Source organism: Ranitomeya imitator, chromosome 6 (assembly GCF_032444005.1).
Source record: "Ranitomeya imitator isolate aRanImi1 chromosome 6, aRanImi1.pri, whole genome shotgun sequence".
Classification (NCBI taxonomy): domain Eukaryota; kingdom Metazoa; phylum Chordata; class Amphibia; order Anura; family Dendrobatidae; genus Ranitomeya; species Ranitomeya imitator.
This window is the reverse complement of record NC_091287.1, coordinates 327432536-327438535: the sequence shown is the minus strand read 5'-3', so window position 1 is coordinate 327438535 and position 6000 is coordinate 327432536. Positions and strand designations below refer to the sequence as shown.

Genomic DNA, 6000 nt, shown 5'->3' with positions numbered 1-6000 from the left:
TGGTGGTGGTTTTGGCCTCACACTCTGTGTGATAACCATTACAATGTCCGCTAGGGGGGCAATTGGTGCAAGTTCCTCCAACGCATCCAAAAGAGCATGCACAGAGCTCATAAATTTGCTCTGTCTATCCGGTGCCAATAACCGTGCCTTGCTCGCTATACTTGAGCCAAATAGAGCCATGTAATCCTCTTTTGCTGATTTGTTAAGAATATCTATTGTATCATTGACCCTTTTTGTTGTTTGATCTTCTTTTTTTTTTTTTTTTTTTGGGGGGGGGGGTCCAGTTATTGGCACCGAATTGACAGAAGTTTGTTGGTTTTGTGTGGCATCATTTTGGTCCACCGAAGCCGTCCCACAAGATGTGGAACCGGAACATAATGCAGCAGAAGTTCCTGCTACAACAGGGATTGAGCCTGGTGCGCCAAAAGAAGATGCATCCTCTGCTGACTCAGATGTTCCACATGTATCTGGGGTTGAGTCCTCTCTGGACTCAGGAGCCGGAATGTTCCCTTCAGTGCTGTGAAAACAAAGACAAGGAATTTTTTAGTTTGATACAAAAAATTATATTCATCATTACTGCATTCACTTTATTTTTAACAAATCACCTCATCAAAGTCCTGCTGGTGAGGAAGAAAGTTAGGTCTTCATACAGACTGAAGTTCCCTTTGGCCGGGGAAGACCCGCTTTTCGAAAGGTTGCTCTGCATTTTTTTAAACCGATCTCGCACCAACCTCCACCGTTGTTTGACATCTTTATTTAGAAGAATAAAAGAATATGAACATTACATTCCCTTTAACAATTATTGTTAGGAAAATCCGTGGAAAAATAATTAATTTTCAGCTGCAGGGCACAGTTGTAGCCATCATAATCCGGATAAAGGTCACGGAAAATCCTGGTCCAGCAGTTATCCCGTGCATATTTGTCTTTGTATGCCTCATCGGCCATAGGACACTGCTGCGTGAGAAAATTTTGTATGCCTCATCGGCCGGGTCCCAGATGGCGGGCATGTCCCTTATCTATAACTAGATGGTGGCCCGATTCTAACGCATCGGGTATTCTAGAATATGCATGTCCACGAATTATATTGCACAGCCCACGTAGTATATTGCTCAGCCACGTAGTATATTGCCCAGCCACGTAGTATATTGCCCAGTCACGTAGTATATTGCCCAGTCAAGTAGTATATTGCCCAGTCACGTAGTATATTGCCCAGCCACGCAGTATATTGCCCAGCCACGTAGTATATTGCCCAGTCACGTAGTATATTGCCCAGCCACGTAGTATATTGCCCAGTCACATAGTATATTGCCCAGGCACGTAGTATATTGCCCAGCCACGTAGTATATTGCCCAGGCACGTAGTATATTGCCCAGCCACGTAGTATATTGCCCAGCAACGTAGTATATTGCCCAGTTACGTAGTACATTGCCCAGCCACGTAGTATATTGCCCAGCAACGTAGTATATTGCCCAGTTACGTAGTATATTGCCCAGCCACGTAGTATATTGCCAGCCACATAGTATATTGACCAGCCACATATAAAAATTGTCCAGTCACGTAGTATATTGCCCAGCCACGTAGTGTATTGTCCAGTTACGTAGTATATTGCCCAGTGGCGTAGTATACAGCACAGAGCCACGTAGTATATTGCACCGCGACGTAGTATACAGCACAGAGCCACGTAGTATATTGCCCAGCCACGTAGTATATTGGCCAGTCAAGTAGTATATTGCCCAGCCACATATGTCAAAAGTTAAAAAATAAAAAATAAACATATACTCACCTTCTGAGGGCCCTTTGTAGTTTGGTCACATGACCGTGATGTCATGACAGGTCCTTCTCCCATACCATCCTTGCCACCGGAACCTGCCGCTTGCATGGAGCGGTCACCGGAGCATAGCCAGGAGTGGGAAAAGCGGCGGAAGGTGAGTATATGATTTTTTATTTCTTTTATTATTTTTAACATTAGATGTTTTTACTATTGACGCTGCATAGGCAGCATCAATAGTAGAAAATTGGTCACACAGGGTTAATAGCGGCGGTAACGGAGTGAGTTACCCATGGCATAACGCGGTCCGTTACCGCTGGCATTAACCCTGTGTGAGCGGTGACTGCGGGAAGTATGAAGCGGGCGCCGGGCGCTGACTGCAGGGGAGTAGGGAGGGACTTATCGGACTGTGGCCGTCGCTGATTGGTCGCGGCAGCCATGACAAGCAGCTGGCGAGACCAATCAGCAACTAGGATTCCATGACAGACAGAGGCCGCGACCAATGAATATCCGTGACAGACAGAAGGACATACAGAAAGACGGAAGTGACCCTTAGACAATTATATAGTAGATGGATACCAAAATGTAATTTAAAAACATACTCATATGTAATAGGTACATTCACACAATGTATTAATTCTAAAAAATATATAGAAAATGTAGACACACCGATATGTTTTATATATAGATATATAACATATATATATTATAAATACATATGTATAACCATAGAGAGAGTGTAGGGCAGATATTAACCCAAACATGTAGCATGGTTTAGGAAAATCCCCGGACCCAAAACAAAAAAAGATTTGCAGGATCCTGTTTTTTGTCATAGAGTTGTATTAGCGACGGATTGTGACGGATGGCCATCCGATTCATCCATTGTGCGCAGGATCCGGGGTTAAATCAGTGTCCGTCGGGCGGAGGCAACGCAGATAGAAATGATAGAAAGAAGCCTAACATGGCCCTAGGCCAGGATGACACATGCGAAAAACACGGCCAAGTCATGCATGTTAATACCTGGCCTTGGCTAATGCACTTCAGAGCGTAGTTTGCAGCTCTATGTACAGCTCTGCGGCCGCAGGCTACAATCATGAGCAACAGCAGCAATGGCAAATATTAACAAGCCAGAATTGGCTGTGTTTAACACATGTGTGATCCCAGCCTAGTCCCTCTCTTCCCACTGCCTGGTAGTGTTGTGAAATGTTTTAATAACTATTGCCATTGTAAGGTGATCTTAACCCCGGTTAATAATGGAGAGGCATCAAAAAGACGCCTATCCATTATTAACCCCCCAAAAAAATTGGCGTAGGCTCACGCCCCATCTTGTCCAGAAAAGGAAAGCCAGCGACTGCGTACTGATAATTTGTAGCCTGGGAAGGGGTTAATCTTCCCAGGCTATGAATATCAACCCGCAGCTATCTGCGTGGCCTTACTGGCTATTAAAATAGGAGAACCCCAGAAAAAAAAATGACATGGGGTCCCCCTATATTTTATAGACAGAAAAGGCTATGCAGACATCTGTGGGCTGATATTCATAGCCTAGAGAGGGGCCATGGATATTGGCCCCCCGGCTACAAATACCAGCCTACAGCCGCCCCAGAAATGGCGCATCTGTAAGATGCGCCAAATCTGGTGCTTAGCTTCTCTCTTCCCACTCCCGTGTAGCGGTGGGATATAGGGTAATAAGGGGTTAATGTCACCTTGCCATTGTAAGGTGACCTTAACCCCGGTTAATAATGGACAGGCATCAATAAGATGCCTATCCATTATAAACCCCCCCAAAAAAATTGGCATAGGCTCACGCCCAATTTTCTTGTCCAGAAAGGGAAAGCCAGCGACTGCGTACTGATAATTTGTAGCCTGGGAAGGGGTTAATCTTCCCAGGCTATGAATATCAGCCCGCAGCTGGCTGCATGGCCTTGCTGGCTATTAAAATAGGAGGACCCCAGAAAAAATGACATGGGGTCCCCCTATATTTTATAGCCAGAAAAGGCTATGCAGACAGCTGTGAGCTGATATTCATAGCCTAGAGAGGGGCCATGGATATTGGCCTCCAACAGCTACAAATACCAGCCCGCAGCCGCCCCAGAAATGGCGCATCTGTAAGATGCGTCAAATCTGGCGCTTAGCCTCTCTCTTCCTACTCCCGTGTAGTGGTGGGATATGGGCTCATAAGGGTTTAATGTCACCTTGCCATTGTAAGTGACCTTAACCCCGGTTAATAATGGAGAGGCGTCAATAAGACGCCTATCCATTATTAATCCCAAATCACTGAAACTCAAAAAAAGAGACACAAACAAAAAAAGTATTTTAATATTCTAAATTTTACCATACTTACAAATCCCTCGATGATCTGTAGTCCATTAATATTGAGTGTCCCACAATGATCTGCCATGGAGAACAGCCACATCAGGAGATGTGACTGCTCTCCATGGCGTCCCAAACACACTGACAGGAGCCAAAGCTCCTGCAGTGTGACTACGCATGCTCGAGAGTTTACCAGAGCTCAATGAACTCCGGGAATCTCTCTTTACGACACTGCTGCGTGAGAAAATTTCATGGCAGGTCAAGTGTCGTAAAGTGGGCTCCCGGAGTTCATTTAACTCCAGGAAGCAAACGGGCAGCTCCGATACACTGCAGGAGCGATTAACTCCTGCAGTGTATCACCGGAGGACGTCGTGGGACAACCTGTATTATGGATTATGACGGAAAAGGGGTTTGTTTGTTTTTTGAACGGGATCATCGTGGACGGTGGCCTTCGGGGATGTATGTGGTGAGTATGTACTACATGTTCTATGTTGTATGTTATGTATGTTTTATGTATGTTTGTGTTTTTAACCCATTGTACTCAGTTGCCTGACGATGGGACTACTCTCCCATCATCAGATTTCGATGGGAGAAGCAGTCCCAGACAGACAGACAGACACACAGACACTACATACCATTTCCAACATACGCCTCACATCGATCCCCATGCAACGGTACGACTCCATTTTCGCTACACTCCGCCCACACACTTCCTCCCTACTCATGACATCACTTCCTTCTGCAGCATTTTTGACACCCAAATCCGCAGCTGATCCGCAGATGGTTTGACTGCGGATTTGACCCACACAATGGAAGTCAATGGGTGCAGAAACGCTGCAGTTCTGCACAAAAGAAGTGACATGCTGTGGAAAATATACTGCAGCGTTTCAGTGCGGATTTTTCCACAGCATGTGCACATCTAGTGTGCGGTTCACATTGACTTACAATAGTTTTGCACTACATTGTGGATTTAATGCAATTCCACACGGAAAAATCCGCTGCGGATCCGCAATTAAATCCGCAACGTGTGCACACAGCCTTAGAGATGATCTGCAAAGACGAGTGGACCAAAATTCCTCCTGACATGTGCGCAAACCTCATCATCAACTACAAAAAACATCTGGACTGCTGTGCTTACCAACAAGGGTTTTGCCACCAAGTATTAAGTCTTGTTTGCCAGAGGGATCAAATATTTATTTCTCACTGCAAAATGCAAATAAATGTATATAATTTATACATTTATTTATGTGATTTTCTTGATTTTATTTTTGATATTCTATGTCTCAATGTTAAAATTAACCTACTCTTAAAATTATAGACTGTTCATGTGAGCAAACTTACAAAATCAGCAAGGGATCAAATACTTAGGGATGCGTTATCCACACGAAACCAGAAGGAGGATGGCATTGCATGAAGATAGGAGCCGCCGGACCAGGACCAGCGACACCCCTCGGACCGGTCGGCCCTGCAGGTGAGTATAATAAAAGTTACTTTTCGTCTATTCCAGGTCGGGAATGCATTATAGAATGCATTATATCAGCCCTGAAAGGAGTTGGCTGTAACTTATATCAGCCAAACCTGATGACAGGTTCCCTTTAAAATTAAAATAGTGAAGACCCACAAAGCAGGAGAAGGCTCTAAGAAAATAGTAAAGCATTATCAGGTTGCCCTTTCCACAGTTTGAAATGTAATTCAGAAATGATAGTTAACAGGAACAGAGGAGGTCAAGAAGACCAAGCAAAATTTCAGTGAGAGATGCTTATAGGATTGCTAGAAAGACCAATCAGAACCCCCACTTGACTGCAAAAGACCTTCAGAAAGATTCAGCAGACTCTGGATTTGTGGTGCATTGTTCTACTGTTCAGTAACATCTGCATAAATATGGTCTTCATGGAAAAGTCATCAGAAGAAAATCTGTCATT

At 44.5% G+C, this 6000-nt stretch overlaps 1 long non-coding RNA gene across 1 annotated transcript in view; it reads right to left on the bottom strand.

Annotated features, from left to right (window-relative positions):
• Positions 1-378: 378 nt before the first annotated feature.
• Positions 379-6000, bottom strand: part of LOC138641399 (uncharacterized) — a 29003-nt gene continuing 23381 nt past the window's right edge. The window contains exons 2-3 of the long non-coding RNA XR_011313816.1: positions 606-750; positions 379-517 (exon numbers count right to left, since the gene is read on the bottom strand). This is a non-coding gene — a long non-coding RNA (uncharacterized lncRNA). The remainder of the gene's footprint in view (positions 518-605; positions 751-6000) is intronic.